Below are 19,235 nucleotides of genomic sequence, written 5' to 3'. Positions count from 1 at the left end.
AATTGTTCCCAAAATTTGCATTTGCTCTGAGTTCGCTAGTAGGCAATAGCCTACTTTGTCTGATACGTACGGCAACTTGCAGTGTCCCATCTTTCATCCACTAAAGATGCGGAACTACCGCTGTGCGGCAGATCACACACGGGTTCCTCATGTAGTGCTGCGCAAACAAATGGAACTCTATCGCTGGGAACCGCTTCAGTTCTTCTACAGAACCCCCTACCACGCGATCCCCGCTTACAATACAGTCATAAATTCTTGTCTTTCACATTTTCAGGACAATTCTCGGCAGTATGTCCCCTGAAACTTCGTGGCAGATCAAAACTGTGTGCCGGACTGAGACTCGAACTCGGGACCTTTGCCGTGAAAGGCATATCAGCGAACACTCCGCTGCAGAGTGAAAATCTCATTCTGAATATGTCCCCTGTTCTTGAAACACCTTACTGTAGGACAGTTCCTACCAACTTGCCCACTTTTCTTACACTCAAATCACTTTACTCCCATGGAACCCGCCTGTCTTATGACGGTAAAAAATGGCTATGAGCACTATGGGATTCAACAGCTGACGTCCTCAGTCCCCTAGAACTTATAACTACTTAAACCTAACTAACCTAAGGACATCACACACATCCATGTCCGAGGCAGGATTGGAAACTGCGAGCGTAGCGGTCGCTCGGTTCTAGACTGAAGCGCCTAGAAGCGCTCGGCCACACCGGCCGACTTATGACGCTACAGTTATCCAGCGCCTGCTGTTTAGAACCGTTTCCCTTACCCCGTTATTGGTCGGCGTAGAAGAGACCATGTACCCTGTTCATCAATTGATCTAATTGCCTAAAGCTATGTGGGCATTCACAAAACACAGCCCTGCAACTGTCGCTAGGACGCATCTCTGGAGAATACTTTCTACTACCTCCGCTTCACTATAATTCAGATATTAGCTTCTGGCACTATCCTTTACCCTTTTAACATACTTCTGTAACGGCACGTTATGGTGCTGGGCTTCAAGATATCCCCTAACAATAGCTACATGTCGCACTCGGGGTGACAGTTATGGCAGATTAAATCCCAAAATGCGCTGAACGAGAACCCAAGGCGCCTAGCGTCCGTTAACCGTTGTTACAGACGCCCACTCACTTTTGGACTCAATAACTGGTAAAGAGCTGGTCCCGGCGGAGGTTCGAGTCCTCCCTCGGGCATGGGTGTGTGTGTTTGCCCTTAGGATAATTTAGGTTAAGTAGTGTGTAAGCTTAGGGACTGACGACCTTAGCAGTTAAGTCCCATCAGACTTCACACACATTTGAACATTTTGAACAACTGATAAAGATGACAGGCAGTCAAGTCAAAAAATTCCCCTCTATCCTGTAACCTTGATAGAAAATGCAAAGCGCTGAGTACCTGATCAACTGAATCTAGTGATAACGTTCTTACCTCCCGTAGTAATTTTTCTAAAGGCATGGGCAACTTAACGAAAATATCAGTACCTTTTATAGAAGGAATAGAAGGGGCCGCCTCACTCGCAACTTGTCCTAAGGTAGGCTGAGATAGTTCCCCGCCCATGGCTTCTCCTCCAAATACTTACATCCCCTGGGTACGTCCTGTTCAGACAATTCTTTACACTGGGTGTGGGCCGGGTTGACGACCCACAGAGCCTGCGCCCTACCAACATAGTGTATAATCCGAGCTCTCACTATTAAGCCGTGACAGTGACGGCTCACTGAATTCGAAGAAGGAAACTGGCCTAGCGCACACTTAATGCTGGACACGGCGTCACTCACCTCGCTTCCCTCCAGCTGCGGCGGTCCAACGGGACGGTCGACAACTTCCCGCAGCCGCCGCGCTTACTCGGACACACTGCCCGATGTGTCGGCACCCCGTACACTTTCTTCGTACAATAGTTCCTCCTTCCGCATCTCCGACACCCCAATCACTACTCTGGCTGACATGGTGAAACAATACAACACCAGAGTACTATCGACTTTACAAAATATAACGCAGCTCAATTTTAGTGAACTGTCACTAAAAAAATAATATACACTCCTGGAAATTGAAATAAGAACACCGTGAGTTCATTGTCCCAGGAAGGGGAAACTTTATTGACACATTCCTGGGGTCAGATACATCACATGATCACACTGACAGAACCACAGGCACATAGACACAGGCAACAGAGCATGCACAATGTCGGCACTAGTACAGTGTATATCCACCTTTCGCAGCAATGCAGGCTGCTATTCTCCCATGGAGACGATCGTAGAGATGCTGGATGTAGTCCTGTGGAACGGCTTGCCATGCCATTTCCACCTGGCGCCTCAGTTGGACCAGCGTTCGTGCTGGACGTGCAGACCGCGTGAGACGACGCTTCATCCAGTCCCAAACATGCTCAATGGGGGACAGATCCGGAGATCTTGCTGGCCAGGGTAGTTGACTTACACCTTCTAGAGCACGTTGGGTGGCACGGGATACATGCGGACGTGCATTGTCCTGTTGGAACAGCAAGTTCCCTTGCCGGTCTAGGAATGGTAGAAAGATGGGTTCGATGACGGTTTGGATGTACCGTGCACTATTCAGTGTCCCCTCGACGATCACCAGTGGTGTACAGCCAGTGTAGGAGATCGCTCCCCACACCATGATGCCGGGTGTTGGCCCTGTGTGCTTCGGTCGTATGCAGTCCTGATTGTGGCGCTCACCTGCACGGCTCCAAACACGCATACGACCATCATTGGCACCAAGGCAGAAGCGATTCTCATCGCTGAAGACGACACGTCTCCATTCGTCCCTCCATTCACGCCTGTCGCGACACCACTGGAGGCGGGCTGCACGATGTTGGGGCGTGAGCGGAAGACGGCCTAACGGTGTGCGGGACCGTAGCCCAGCTTCATGGAGACGGTTGCGAATGGTCCTCGCCGATACCCCAGGAGCAACAGTGTCCCTAATTTGCTGGGAAGTGGCGGTGCGGTCCCCTACGGCACTGCGTAGGATCCTACGGTCTTGGCGTGCATCCGTGCGTCGCTGCCGTCCGGTCCCAGGTCGACGGGCACGTGCACCTTCCGCCGACCACTGGCGACAACATCGATGTACTGTGGAGACCTCACGCCCCACGTGTTGAGCAATTCGGCGGTACGTCCACCCGGCCTCCCGCATGCCCACTATACGCCCTCGCTCAAAGTCCGTCAACTGCACATACGGTTCACGTCCACGCTGTCGCGGCATGCTACCAGTGTTAAAGACTGCGATGGAGCTCCGTATGCCACGGCAAACTGGCTGACACTGACGGCGGCGGTGCACAAATGCTGCGCAGCTAGCGCCATTCGACGGCCAACACCGCGGTTCCTGGTGTGTCCGCTGTGCCGTGCGTGTGATCATTGCTTGTACAGCCCTCTCGCAGTGTCCGGAGCAAGTATGGTGGGTCTGACACACCGGTGTCAATGTGTTCTTTTTTCCATTTCCAGGAGTGTACTTCGTACCACCACCACGTCTTCACACCACAACCACGCCCTCTGCTACCACAGTGTAACAGAGCATTAAGTAGAAGGACTGGGGGTGCGGTGGTAGGCGTCATACAACAGTTCTAAACATAATTTTGTTGTAACTAACCATCCAGAAAATCCACTGACACTCTTAAAACCAAACCTTTTAGAAGCACGAAATAATTGATTTAAAACAATATGTCAAAAAAACTTTACAATGAATTTGTTTAACGTGGTACTTGATGGTTCAAATGGCTCTGAGCACTATGGGACTTAACATCTGAGGTCATCAGTCCCCTAGAACTTAGAAGTACTTAAACCTAACTAACCTAAGGACACCACACACATCCATGCCCGAGGCATGATTCGAATCTGCGGCCGTAGCAGTCGCGCGGTTCCGGACTGAAGAGCGTAGAACCGCTCGGCCACCGCGGCTGGCCCTTCGTCAAGAAAAACTTTACAAACAAAAGTGAATATAACACATGCGCTCATCCTATGAAAATTACTGCAGTTCCTCATTCGTCTACATTTGCTCAATGCGAAAAGTTACAAAAGAAAACAGCTATCACACTTTGTCTCTGGAAGGGACACGAAAATAACCATCTGAATACAGCACATATGAGTAGCATGACTAGTTTTCGGGCTCCCCCTCCTGCAGAGTTCTCTTAGTTAAATATACGCCACAGGTGAGCCACATAGAACACGGCCGGTATTCAGACCCCTGGGGGCGACCGTTCCAATCACCATAGCTGACTATAACTCAGAAAGATGAATGATCGGTACTATCCATGCTGTCACTGATACCGATGGAATCTTTTGTCCGGAACACGTCGTGTAGCAGGTTAACGCAGTCTGGGGCTCCGCTGTTCCGTCTCGGTCCCGGGGGTTGCAACAGTTCTCTTCCAAGTTGGCTCTGGGCGTCCTTCGGGACAGTCGGCAGAGGGCGCCACCTGTAGTACCGGCGCGGGAAGGTTGCGCGCGGCATGCAGAGGCGTCGGACGTGTGACGGTGGTACCATCGGGACAACTAGTGATTTGAAGAATCGTCGGCAGAGAGCCCGTAGTAGGCAGTGGCGAAGCAGTTTCTGTGTCCAGTCATCAATGTGAGGGTGCGTAGGTTACAGTAAACAGGCAGGGGTGCATGGGTTACAACAGGGACGGGCAGGAATTCTGCACGTGTGCGGTGCTTCTTCCTCTGTAATGCGTTTTGTTTCCTGGCCTGCTTTATTAAATGAAGGAATAAGGTTAGTAGGAGTGCTTGACAGAACTCGTGGTTTGAAAGAGTACCTATTACCTACGACACGTTTTATTTAATTATCACAGGTGGAGTTTACAATACGTTTAATGTCTGGAACAAAATTTCTACATACAGACAAACGCAAACAGTTACGTAAATTTTCATTACTGATGTTTGCTCTTAACCGAGACTTATTAATTTTCATAACACAAAAAAATCTCTGACAAAAGTATGTCAAGCACAACATTGACTATCTTCATGGCTTCACGATGGAGACGAGGAAACTCTTGCTGTGGAAAGTCGTGATAAAAATCTGTTACACATCTTGCCAAAAGGAACTTGTCTCTCAGACGAGAATTACACTTTAGATCTATTAATTCCATTTGCAAACTGAGATGAATATCATCTACAGAAACCAGATTCTCTCGAGAACTATTCAAAACCTTGGCATAAGTAAGATATATCCCCAAATCGCTTGAGAAATTCCTCTTTTATTGCACTAAGAACAACAACATACTGAAATTTATTATAATGGCGTTCAATATTAAACTTCCGCTCACCATCGAGAATACTGTCACATATTATACATTTCCAATATTCACGTTTTTCCTCAGAGAACAAATGATTCTCCCATTCCTTTTTAAAAGATAGCAAATCTCCAATTCTCCGTTTCCTTGATTCACTCTGCATTTTCCGGTTCTTGAAATACAACGTTCACTACGTAGTGGTCGCTTCGCTTCAACGTCCGCAGCTTAGCCTGGTACTACACTGCCGCAACCTGCAGGCTGTCGGCACTGTCCCGTTCGACGATTGCACGCGGGCAGCACACGTGCAGCGCTGTGTGCTCAAAAATGGTTCAAATGGCTCTGAGCACTATGGGACTCAACATCTTAGGTCATAAGTCCCCTAGAAGCTGTGTGCTCATGAGGCGCCTGCAACGTTTGCCCGCCCCTGGGTTACAAGCTACTGGACACACAGAAGACGTTCTATGCGATGAACATACCCGAGTGCCAGTGCCAGTATCATAGATATACAAGAGCAGAATAAGAAAGTGAGCGTGAGGGATGTGCAATAGCGCAGCATCCGTCTGATGGAAATGCAAATCCTTAGGGTAGCAGAATTGTCTTGGAGAGACGTCGGCAGAGGCAATTTAGTATGCAATAGCGAAGCAGTTTCTGTGACCCAACGTCAATGTAGGATGCGACGGTTATACACTCCTGGAAATGGAAAAAAGAACACATTGACACCGGTGTGTCAGACCCACCATACTTGCTCCGGACACTGCGAGAGGGCTGTACAAGCAATGATCACACGCACGGCAAAGCGGACACACCAGGAACCGCGGTGTTGGCCGTCGAATGGCGCTAGCTGCGCAGCATTTGTGCACCACCGCCGTCAGTGTCAGCCAGTTTGCCGTGGCATACGGAGCTCCATCGCAGTCTTTAACACTGGTAGCATGCCGCGACAGCGCGGACGTGAACCGTATGTGCAGTTGACGGACTTTGAGCGAGGGCGTATAGTGGGCATGCGGGAGGCCGGGTGGACGTACCGCCGAATTGCTCAACACGTGGGGCGTGAGGTCTCCACAGTACATCCATGATGTCGCCTGTGGTCGACGGAAGGTGCACGTGCCCGTCGACCTGGGACCGGACCGCAGCGACGCACGGATGCACGCCAAGACCGTAGGATCCTACGCAGTGCCGTAGGGGACCGCACCGCCACTTCCCAGCAAATTAGGGACACTGTTGCTCCTGGGGTATCGGCGAGGACCATTCGCAACCGTCTCCATGAAGCTGGGCTTCGGTCCCGCACACCGTTAGGCCGTCTTCCGCTCACGTTCCAACATCGTGCAGCCCGCCTCCAGTGGTGTCGCGACAGGCGTGAATGGAGGGACGAATGGAGACGTGTCGTCTTCAGCGATGAGAGTCGCTTCTGCCTTGGTGCCAATGATGGTCGTATGCGTGTTTGGCGCCGTGCAGGTGAGCGCCACAATCAGGACTGTATACGACCGAGGCACACAGGACCAACACCCGGCATCATGGTGTGGGGAGCGATCTCCTACACTGGCCGTACACCACTGGTGATCGTCGAGGGGACACTGAATAGTGCACGGTACATCCAAACCGTCATCGAACCCATCGTTCTACCATTCCTAGACCGGCAAGGGAACTTGCTGTTCCAGCAGGACAATGCACGTCCGCATGTATCCCGTGCCACCCAACGTGCTCTGGAAGGTGTAAGTCAACTACCCTGGCCAGCAAGATCTCCGGATCTGTCCCCCATTGAGCATGTTTGGGACTGGATGAAGCGTCGTCTCACGCGGTCTGCACGTCCAGCACGAACGCTGGTCCAACTGAGACGCCAGGTGGAAATGGCATGGCAAGCCGTTCCACAGGACTACATCCAGCATCTCTACGATCGTCTCCATGGGGGAATAGCAGCCTGCATTGCTGTGAAAGGTGGATATACACTGTACTAGTGCCGACATTGTGCATGCTCTGTTGCCTGTGTCTATGTGCCTGTGGTTCTGTCAGTGTGATCATGTGGTGTATCTGACCCCAGGAATGTGTCAATAAAGTTTCCCCTTCCTGGGACAATGAATTCACGGTGTTCTTATTTCAATTTCCAGGAGTGTAGTAAACCAGCATCAGTGCACTGGCTACGAGCTACTGGACCCCAGGAGAGGTTCCATGTGGTGACCGTAGACGAATTCCTGCGCAATAGTACAGCACCCATCTGATAGAGATGCAAGTCCTGAGGGCTGCATTAGTGTTTTGAAAAGCCGTTGGAAGAGAGCCTGTAGTATGCAGTGGCAGGGTTACAGTAAACCTATACTGGTGCATCAGTTACGGGATACTAGACACCGTGGAGAGGTTCCATGCGGTGACCGTAGACGAAGGGCATTATAGATATATGCAACCAGAATGTCTGCGACAATGCCCTTGAAGCATATGCAATAGCGCAACACTCGTCTAATGGCGAGGCATTTCATGAGGGCAACATTAGTGTCTTGGAGAGAAGAGTCTGTAGTATGCATTGGGAAAGCAATGTCTATGTTCCATCGACAGAGGGTTTGAGGGTTTCAGTAAACCGGCAGCGGTGCATCAGTTACAAGTTACTGGTCACACAGGAGAGGTCCGGATGTATGGGGAAACAAATGCTGCCTTTGTGTTGTCATCGACGCCATCACGTATACAAGGTCCACTGGAGTAGGCGATTGCCGGCCGCTGTGGAAGAGCGGTTTTAGGTGCTTCAGTCTGGAGCCGCGCGACCGCTACGATCGCAGTTTCTAATCCTGCCTCAGGCATGGAATTGTTTGATGTCCTTAGGTTAGTTAGGTTTAAGTAGTTGTAAGTTCTAGGGGACTGATGACCCCAGATGTTAAGTCCCATAGTGCTCAGAGCCATTTGAACCATTTTCAGTAGGCGACCAGTGATCACAGTCGCTTCTGCGGGCTTGTGTAAAGTTTTATCGCCTGTGCTGGAGGAAGACTATACTGACTATCAGTCACAAGAAGATGGTTCCCGTGTTGTTGGTTGATAAGGGTTGATACACTGTTTTTTGCTGTAACACATCGAAGCAGCCTATGGCTACAGCTGTGTACACAGCCATGCATTGTTGTTCTGCCATGCCTTTGTGGTCTATGTCTGGTTCTAAATCGACATTAACACGTTTTGATTCACTGGTTCTCACAGAAAGCTGGACGTCACAAGGCGTAAACTATGCTGCTCCCACACACACAGGATGGTTCACACAACAGAAGCAATGTTTCGTAGTGGCAAAAACGTGGAAGACATCGCAACATATGGAAACTGGAAGAGTTTGCGGCATTGTCGAGCGTTTCCAAACAACTGTCAAAACCTCTACATTTAATCTCCACAGTGAGGGTTAGGAGATGTCTCTGTGTTGTGTTTCTAAGAGGCCAAGAGCATTGATATCTCGTAGTGCAGCTACACTACTGGCCATTAAAATTGCTACACCACGGAGATGACGTGCTACAGACGCGAAATTTAACCGACAGGAAGAAGATGCTGTGATATGCAAATGATTAGCTTTTCAGAGCATTCACACAAGGTTGGCGCCGGTGGCGACACCTACAACGTGCTGACATGAGGAAAGTTTCCAACCAATTTCTCATACACAAACAGCAGTTGACCGGCGTTGCCTGGTGAAACGTTGTTGTGATGCCTCGTGTAAGGAGGAGAAATGCGTACCATCATGTTTCCGACTTTGATAAAGGTCGGATTGTGGCCTATCGTTATTGTGGTTTATCGTATCGCGACATTGCTGCTCGCGTTGGTCGAGATCCAAAGACTGTTAGTAGAATATGGAATCTGTGGGTTCAGGAGGGTAATACGGAACGCCGTGCTGGATCCCAACGGCCTCGTAATACTAGGAGTCGAGATGACAGGCATCTTATCCGCATGGCTGTAACGGATCGTGCAGCCACGTCTCGATCCCTGAGTCAACAGATGGGGACGTTTGCAAGACAACAACCATCTGCACGAACAGTTCGACGATGTTTACAGCAGGATAGACTATCAGCTCGGAGACCATGGCTGCGGTTACCCTTGACGCTGCATCTCAGACAGGAGCGCCTGCGATGGTGTACTCAACGACGAACGTGGGTGCACGAATAGAAAAACGTCAATTTTTCGGATGAATCCAGGTTCTAGAATTAATCCAGGTTCTGTTCACAGCATCATGATGCTCGCATGTTTGGCGACATCGCGGTGAACGTACATTGGAAGCGCGTATTCGTCATCGCCATACTGGCGTTCACCCGGCATGATGGTATGGGGTGCCATTGGTTACACGTCTCGGTCACCTCTTGTTCGCAGTGACGGCACTCTGAACAGTGGACGTTACGTTTCAGATGTGTTACGACCCGTGACTCTGCCCTTCATTCGATCCCTGCAAAACCCTACATTTCAGCAGGATAATGCACGACCAGATGTCTCACCAATTGAAAACGTCTGGTCGATGGTGGCCGAGCAACTGGCTCGTCACAATACGCCAGTCACTTCTCTTGATGAACTGTGGTATCATGTTGAAGCTGCATGGGCAGCTGTACCTGTACACGCCATCCAAGCTCTGTTCGACTCAATGCCCAGGTGTACCAAGGCCGTTATTACGGCCAGAGGTGTTATTCTGGGTACTGATTTCTCAGGATCTATGCACCTAAATTGCGTGAAAATGTAATCACATGTCAGTTCTAGTATAATATATTTGCCTAATGAATCCCTGTTTATCATCTGCATTTCTTCTTGTTGTAGCAATTTTAATGAGCAGTAGTGCATTTACGTGATCATTGTTTCCGTACTGGCCATCCCTGGAAGGTGTTACTTCCACCAACACTCTCTCCACCCCAAAAAAGTGGTGTCAGTCAGTCATTATGTGGTAATCAGCAGCATACCAGTGGACGGTTGGGATGGAGAAGACAGCATTAGTATAGGACGATGTACTGTAGTAAGCACCAGTGTTACAGTGCGATCGGTTTTAGCAATTTTACCAGGTTTTCCGTAATTTCAGCACCAATGAAGGACATGGCAGCTCGCATTCCAATTTCTGTATAATTTCTAAACCATCCCACCGCTACTTTGAGAGTACCATAAACTACACTGTAAATGTAGATAAATGACTGTGCACATTCATGGTTAGTTCTCGGACATACACTCCAAAGTATACCAACAGCGTGCTATACTAACGGAGTTAGGTTACCTACTTATTTCTAGCAGTTTGATCATAGTGCAGAATTTATGATTATGATTGGCCATGTTTACCTGTATGGATGGGAGTCACAGAGCACTTTCGTATTCATAAGCTTAAGTTGGAGATTAAAAGATCTCTCCGCATTGTCTTCGATCAGCCTTCCCTGCAGCACTGTCGCACATATAATGTGCAACTGACCAGACTATACCCGCTACATTCAACGTCTCGTGAAGGAAGAGAGCGAACTGAGTTCGTAACTGCTGTTCAGGAAAGACTGTTCTGCACTAATCTTACTGACGGCACCTATCCAAGTGCACAGGACCTCTCCAGATGCGTGCATGTCGAGGAGGGTAGTAGCTCTTATCGGTGTACAGTAGATATGAAAGTGTTGTGGTGATTTAACAGACAGTTAAAAAGAAACGTGTGGTTTATGCATCCAGACCGATGGAGTTTGAAGCACGTTATGGTTCAAATGGCTCTGAGCACTATGGGACTTAACTTCTGAGGTCATCAGTCCCCTAGAACTTAGAACTACTTAAACCTAACTAACCTAAGGACATCACACACATCCATGCCCGCGGCAGTATTCGAACCTCCGACCGTAGCTGTAGCGCGGTTCCAGACTGTAGCGCCTAGAACCGCTCGGCCACCTCGGCCGGCAAGCATTTTATGTATATCACCTTTGGTATCAGTTCTATTGTTCTAGTGTTTTGGGTTAGTACCAAGAAGTAGAGATGGGCAAAACTGTTCTTTTCAGAGATTGGATCAGAACTGTTCACTCCCTGAAATGAATTAGCTCTTTTTCATGACTCACCACTCATTTACAATAGAAAATAAATGGAAGGCACATTGCCCTTTAAACTTAGTTTATTCCAGTACTATACCTGTATTTTGATCTTATTTGATCCTATTTTGAAGTAACACAGATAATGAGTAAGAATTTTGTATTGTTTATTGAAATTTCCATGATATGACAAAGTTTTTGATTATTGATTTATTTTGCACTATCGTGGTTTTTTGGGTGATCGGAAAATGTTGTAACTTGAGATTTACATTAACAATATATTTGGCTACAATGTATTAAAATTTCATTAACCTCATACAAATACATCGCAAGCCATATATTTTTAAAGTGAACGTTTCCTTTCGAAGACGCCTAAAATCGCAAAATCCATACCAGAATAAGAAAAAAAAATATAAATTTGACTGTAAAACGAAAGTGCTGCATATAGCCTTACGCAGAATAAAACAAGGAAAATATTGGTGTATCACATTTTGCGATACGTTTATCGGTTCGCTCGTAATTAAAGCGTAAATTCGAGTGTCCATAAAAAAAATCCTATAGTAAGAGGAGTCATCAGGAACCTAATCTAATCAGTTTAAACAAATAAAAATAAAATAAAAACAATTGATGTATACATAACATAATAATGTAATATACATAGCGGTATTACTATGAAGAACAATATCCAGTGGGGACGAACTCCGATGCAGAGGCGCTGAGTCGAGCAGGTCGAGCCGCGAGCTGTATTACTGCATGAGCTGAGACCGCAGAGACCAGAGTGACACCTGAGTCGCTTTGCTCAACACTCTGGCTAGAGTCGAGATGGTGGGGTGAGCGTTGAGCGGGCGAGTTCCGAGGGTGGGGGGGAGCGGTGAACTCACCCGCTCCGAGACAAATCGTCCATTCCCTTGCGAGCAGGTTTTTGCAAGTAGTTCCTATGTTATCCGCTAGGTGGCTCTCTGTCCTGTTGCTCGCATCAACTGCCCAGAGGGCAGGACGTGCGACTGAAACGATCGCCGACAGAGTGCGATGCGAAGTTAAGCTGCGCCAGACACTGCACAGTGCACATGGCAGACGACGCACAGAGACGGCACGGCGTATGTGAAACACAAAATCCAATGGGGCACTGCACAATGCAGGCAGCCAAGGTAGAAGCAGGGCAGAGGCCAGCGCTGGCTGTGTTGTGTGGCGTGCACTGTGCTCTGACCAGCAGAGGCGCTGCTGATATGCTCAGTCTCTCTCTCTCTCTCTCTCTCTCTCTCTCTCTCTCTCTCTCTCTCTCTGCCGTGGGAAACGTTTGGAGCTACGTTCTTTTTTTCTGAATCACTGATTGTTCACTCCTTTGAAAGATTGAACTCTATGAATTAGTTAAGAGCGGATCCCCCATCTCTACCAAGAAGGTATTAGCAACAGAGATATGATCGTAGAACATAAGCACACGCACTGCTAAGGCTACATGGTTCAGCACTTAAACAAGCTATAATGTCAAAGCCATGTGGCTTCCGAAATATTAGTAATGCGGAGTGCAACCCTCTTAATACTCTAATGCAGGACATTTATATCCAAAATCTGAGACACATCCACCCTGCAAGGTTTCTATCCCACTCACTATAGTGACAAACTTTAAGATGAGAAAAATACTTCTTTCTACCCTACAGAAAAACATAGATTCCGTGTGATACATGTAAAACACGGCTTTCAGGAGTCCTATAGAGCCGACCGCTGTGGCCGTGCGGTTCTAGGCAGTTCAGTCCGCAACCGCGTGACTGCTACGGTCGCAGGTTCGAATCCTGCCTCGGGCATGGATGTGTGTGATGTCTTTAGGTTAGTTAGGTTTAAGTAGTTCTAAGTTCTAGGGAACTGATGACCTCAGATGTTGAGTCCCATAATGCTCAGATCCATTTGAACCATTTTTTTTAGTCCTATAGAGCCCATTGTTGATATTCGACTTTGGTTCAGAAATTATGCTATGCTTGCATCAGTCCAATAAAATGATCGCCACCAATGGATTATGCATCTTATAAGGCAACAGACAAATGCATAGCACCTGTTTGACATATGACATTGTACTGGATGCTTTCTCTGAAAATTATTTTGAACAATTAGGTCATGAGCCCACTGGTAGCGTAAATGGCTGCGAAAGCATACTTGATCTCTTATCAACAAATAATTCTGGAGAAATAGTCAGTATCGTGACGAATACAGGAATTAGCGACCACAAGGCAGTTGCTGCTTGGTTGAATTCCGTAACACATACAACCATCAAAAAGAAACGCAAAGTACAGCTGTTTAAAACAGCTCATAAAAATGCTTTTAACTCCTTTTTAAGAGACAGTCTTCACTCCTTTCGATCTGATCATGTAAGCGCAGAAAGTTTGTGGAATGATTTCAAGGAGGAAGTATCGACAGCAATTGAGAGATACAGGGTGTTTCAAAAATGACCGGTATATTTGAAACGGCAATAAAAACTAAACGAGCAGCTATAGAAATACACCGTTTGTTGCAATATGCTTGGGACAACAGTACATTTTCAGGCGGACAAACTTTCGAAATTACAGTAGTTACAATTTTCAACAACAGATGGCGCTGCAAGTGATGTGAAAGATATAGAAGACAACGCAGTCTGTGGGTGCGCCATTCTATACGTCGTCTTTCTGCTGTAAGCGTCTGCTGTTCACAACGTGCAAGTGTGCTGTAGACAACATGGTTTATTCCTTTGAACAGAGGATTTTTCTGGTGTTGGAATTCCACTGCCTAGAACACAGTGTTGTTGCAACAAGATGAAGTTTTCAACGGAGGTTTAATGTAACCAAAGGACCGAAAAGCAATACAATAAAGGATCTGTTTGAAAAATGTCAACGGACTGGGAACGTGACGGATGAACGTGCTGGAAAGGTAGGGCGACCGCGTACGGCAACCACAGAGGGCAACGCGCAGCTAGTGCAGCAGGTGATCCGACAGCGGCCTCGGGTTTCCGTTCGCCGTGTTGCAGCTGCGGTCCAAATGACGCCAACGTCCACGTATCGTCTCATGCGCCAGAGTTTACACCTCTATCCGTACAAAATTCAAACGCGGCAACCCCTCAGCGCCGCTACCATTACTGCATGAGAGACATTCGCTAACGATATAGTGCACAGGATTGATGACGGCGATATGCATGTGGGCAGCATTTGGTTTACTGACGAAGCTTATTTTTACCTGGACGGCTTCGTCAATAAACAGAACTGTTGCATATGGGGAACCGGAAAGCCCCATGTTGCAGTCCCATCGTACCTGCATCCTCAAAAAGTACTGGTCTGGGCCGCCATTTCGTCCAAAGGAATCATTGGCCCATTTTTCAGATCCGAAACGATTACTGCATCACGCTATCTGGACATTCTTCGTGAATTTGTGGCGGTACAAACCTCCTTAGGCGACACTGCGAACACCTCGTGGTTTATGCAAGATGGTGCCCGGCCACATCGTACGGCCGACGTCTTTAATTGCCTGAATGAATATTTCGATGATCGTGTGATTGCTTTGGGCTATCCGAAACATACAGGAGGCGGCGTGGATTGGCCTCCCTATTCGCCAGACATGAACCCCTGTGACTTCTTTCTGTGGGGACACTTGAAAGACCAGGTGTACCGCCAGAATCCAGAAACAATTGAACAGCTGAAGCAGTACATCTCATCTGCATGTGAAGCCATTCCGCCAGACACGTTGTCAAAGGTTTCGGGTAATTTCATTCAGAGACTACGCCATATTATTGCTACGCATGGTGGATATGTGGAAAATATCGTACTATAGAGTTTCCCAGACCGCAGCGCCATCTGTTGTTGAAAATTGTAACTACTGTAATTTCGAAAGTTTGTCTTCCTGAAAATGTACTGTTGTCCCAAGCATATTGCAACAAACGGTGTATTTCTATCGCTGCTCGTTTAGTTTTTATTGCCGTTTAAAATATACCGGTCATTTTTGAAACACCCTGTATATACCACATAAATTAGTAAGTGATGGTTCTGTTCCCCCATGGTACACAAAACGGGTCAGATGACTGTTGCAGAATCACCGAAAAAGCATGCCAAATTTAAAAGAATTCAAAATCCTCAAGACTGGCAAAATTTTGCAGAAGTTCGAAATATAGCGCTTGCTTCAATGTGACATGCTTTTAATAATTTCCTAAACGAAACTCTGAGTCGAAAATCTGGCAGAAAACCCAAAGAGATTCTGCTCATACATAATACACACCAGTGGCAAGATGCAACCAACACCTTCACTGCGGGATAAAACGGTGAAGTCACTGATGACAATGCCACTAAGGCAGAGTCATGAAACACGGTTTTGCGAAACTCCTTCACCAAAGAAGACGAAGTAAGTTTTCCTGAACTCCAATCAAGTTCAACTGCCAAGATGAGAAACATAGAAACAGATATCCTCGGTGTAGTAAAGACAAGGCCTCCGGTCCAGATTGTATGCCAGTCAGGTTCCTTTCAGAGTATGCTGATACAATCCATATTTAGTAGTTATAGACAACCGCTGGCTCACAGAAAGATCCGTACATAACGACTGGAAAATTGCTCAAGTCACACCAATACCAAAAAAGGGAAGTGGGATTAATCCGCTAAATTACAGGTCCGTATCACTAACGTCGATTTTCAGTTGTGGTTTGGAACATATACTGTGTTCGAACATTATGAATTACGTCGAAGAAAACGATTTATTAACACACAGCACGGATTCAGAAAATATTGTTGTTGCGAAACACAAATAGCTCTTTATACTCATGAAGTAATGAATGCTATCGACGCGGGATGTCAAATTAATTCCATATTTTTAGATTTCCAGAAGGCTTTCGACACCGTTCCTCACAAGCGTCTTCTAACCAAACTGCGTGCCTATGGAATATCGCCTCAGTTGTGCGACTGGACTCGTGATTTCCTGTCAGAAAGGTCACAGTTCGTAGTAATAGACGGAAAGTCATCGAGTAAAATAGAAGTAATATCCGGCGTTCCCCAAGGAAGTGTTATAAGCCCTCTATTGTTACTGATCTATATTAACGACATAGGAGACAATCTGGGTAGCCGTCTTAGATTGTTTACAGATGATGCTGTCTTGTAAAGTCATCAGATGACCAAAATGAAATGCAAAATGATTTAGATAAGATATCTGTAGTATGCGAAAATCTGCAATTGACCCTGAATAAAGAAAAGTGTGAAGTTATTCATATGAGTATTAAAAGAAATCCGCTAAATTTCGATTACGCGATAAGTTACACAAATCTGAAGGCTGTAAATTCCTGAATGCTTAGGGATTACAATTACAAACAACCTAAATTGGACCGATCACATAGATAATGTTGTGGGTAGAGCAAACCAAAGACTGCGGTTCATTGGCACTTAGTAGGTGCAACAGGTCTACTAAAGAGACTGCTTACACCAAGCTTGTCCGCCCAGTTCTGGAGTACTGCAGTGCGGTTTGGGATCCACATCAAGTGGGAAGTACAAAGAAGGGTAGCTCGTCTTGTATTATCGAGAAATAGGGGAGATAGTGCCACAGACATGATACGTGAATTGGAGTGGCAATCATTAACACAAAGGCGTTTTTCGTTGTGACGGGATCTTCTCATGAAATTTCAATCACCAGTGTTTTTTTCCTCCGATTGCGAAAACATTCTGTTGGCACCCACCTGCATAGGAAGAAGTGATCATCACAATAAAATAAGAGAAATCAGGGCTCGCACAGAAAAATTTAAGTGCTCGTTTTTGACTGGCGCCGTTCGAGAGTGGGACGGTAGAGAGACAGCTTGAAGGTGGTTCATTGAAACCCTGCCAGTCACTTTATTATGAACAGCAGAGCAGAGTAATCACATAGATGTAGATGTAGAACGGGAGTAGGATTCATTATGAATAGAAAAGTATGGCAGTGAGTGTGTTACTGCAAACAGTTCAATGATAGGATTATTCTTATCATAATCGACAACAAACCAACACCGTAACGATAGTTCAGGTATACATGCCGACGTCGCAAGCTGAAGATGAAGAGCTAGAGAAAGTATATGAGGACATTGAAGGGGTAATACAAAACGCAAAGGGAGATGAAAATCTAACAATCATGGGGAAACGGAATGCAGTTGCATTGAAAGGAATGAAGAAAAGATTACAGGATAATATGGGCTTGGGATAAGGAATGAGAGAGGAGAAAGGTTGAGTTCTGTAATAAATTTCAGCCAGTAATAGCGAATACTCTGCTCAAGAGACGCTTTAGATTCCATCTGTCTGAAGTTCCATCAAGCATAAACCACACGTTTCTTCTTAACCATCTGTTATATCACCACAACACTTTCATATTTACTGTACATCGATAAGGGGCTCGGCAAGCGCACATCTGGAGTTTTACTCCACTGGATGTTACAAAAGTAATGAGGAGAGACAGGGAGGGAGAGAGAGAGAGAGAGAGAGAGAGAGACTGTGCTATGAACGAACACTCAGACACCATAACACTGACGTATTTCCAGCGTGATATTCGTAGGAACACAATAAAGGAGATTAGGGCATGTGCAGTGTGATATTTATAGACCGTCATTCGATATCAATAAATTGTAGGTGTTATTATAATTGCGTAGGCTTCCGCGGCCGGAGTCAGTCGACATAAGTTTTCTGGGTATGGTACCGCGTCATAATGTAAAAAACTGCTGTTGCTGGAGAAAAACCAACGTTTCGACCATGGTGGCCGAAACGTTGGTTTTTCTCCAGCAACAGCAGTTTTTTACATTATGACGCGGTACCATAACCAGAAAACTTTTATGTCGACTGTAGGTGTTATGCTTCTGATTTTCTTTGTACAGACCGCATATACAACGCTTGGTTGTGAATTTCCTCCTGTACGTTAGTGTGCTATCTGTTTCGCTGCGATAGCTCTCTACCTGTCAGTCTTGTAACTAGGGGTCTGTGACTTGGCAGGGGACATCTCTTACTCGTGGATATAATGTCGATTCAAATGCTATATGTCGAAGACTGGAAGATTCCTGAGAGTATGGTAGATAAGCAATACTCTGACGAAACGGGAATTGAGAGGTGAGCTACGTACTGTTTCTTTCTAGGTGTTGTGGGCAAACATATTATACCCTCTCACATTCGTCTCGCAAAGTGACTGCAATGAGAAAATTAGGAGCTAATACGAAAATTTTTACCAGGAGACAATGACCATCAGAAGTACCGTCTTTTGTTTTCTCGGTAAATAAGAGACGACATTCTTCCGTGAGTTTTGTGTGCCTGCAAATGGATCAGGGTGTCTACGTGGACAAGAAAAAACTATTCCCGGATTTTTCCCGGATTTCCCGGTTAAAAACACAATTTCTCCCGGATGAAATTACGTATAAAGCGGGTGAAAATACATCCGTGTTAAGTATCAGTATACATTCCCTCGGAGCTGTAAAACCTATCAGTCCTTTGAATCGTAAAGGGCTTATACCGACGGAGGACGTCCCAGCACTCTAGGAAACGAAATCCAGGAAAAACAATGCGTTTGGGAAGTTGTTTGATGCGAGACAATATACAAAGAGTTTATTTTCGCATTCCGAAAGTATATACACAAATTCCACAAATTACAGCACGGAAGCTTCCGAAACTATAAAATAGAGATTGTGTGGAGCGATGCACTTTTATCATCCAGTCATAGCTCATGTCACGTGACCTCGCTAGCAAATGACGGCAGTTAGAGCACGAAGCCTACGAGAGAGACAGGCCGCGGCGCGTACGTTACGAACGTGGGCCGAGCTCGCTCAACTCAGCAAAGTGCGTTTCTACACCGGTTAACTCGTAGGTAGATGTGTATGTACGAACGAGAATTGCATCGTTCATTGGCATCCACTGTTATTAGTCCTACAATGATAGGAAGTCCGTAGGCCTACTAACAGGCTCTAACTTGGCAATTAAAATCGTGCCAAAATGATTATCAGTTGCGTAGAAAAGTCGAAGTGTTCTGGCATGAAGACACTTGTGACATTGCTCAGTAACACATTATGCAGATTTTTTTGAAGGTCAATTACACTTTTTGCC

This window comes from Schistocerca cancellata, chromosome 8 (genome assembly GCF_023864275.1).
Source record: "Schistocerca cancellata isolate TAMUIC-IGC-003103 chromosome 8, iqSchCanc2.1, whole genome shotgun sequence".
Classification (NCBI taxonomy): Eukaryota; Metazoa; Arthropoda; class Insecta; order Orthoptera; family Acrididae; genus Schistocerca; species Schistocerca cancellata.
Note: the sequence above shows the minus strand (reverse complement) of the source record.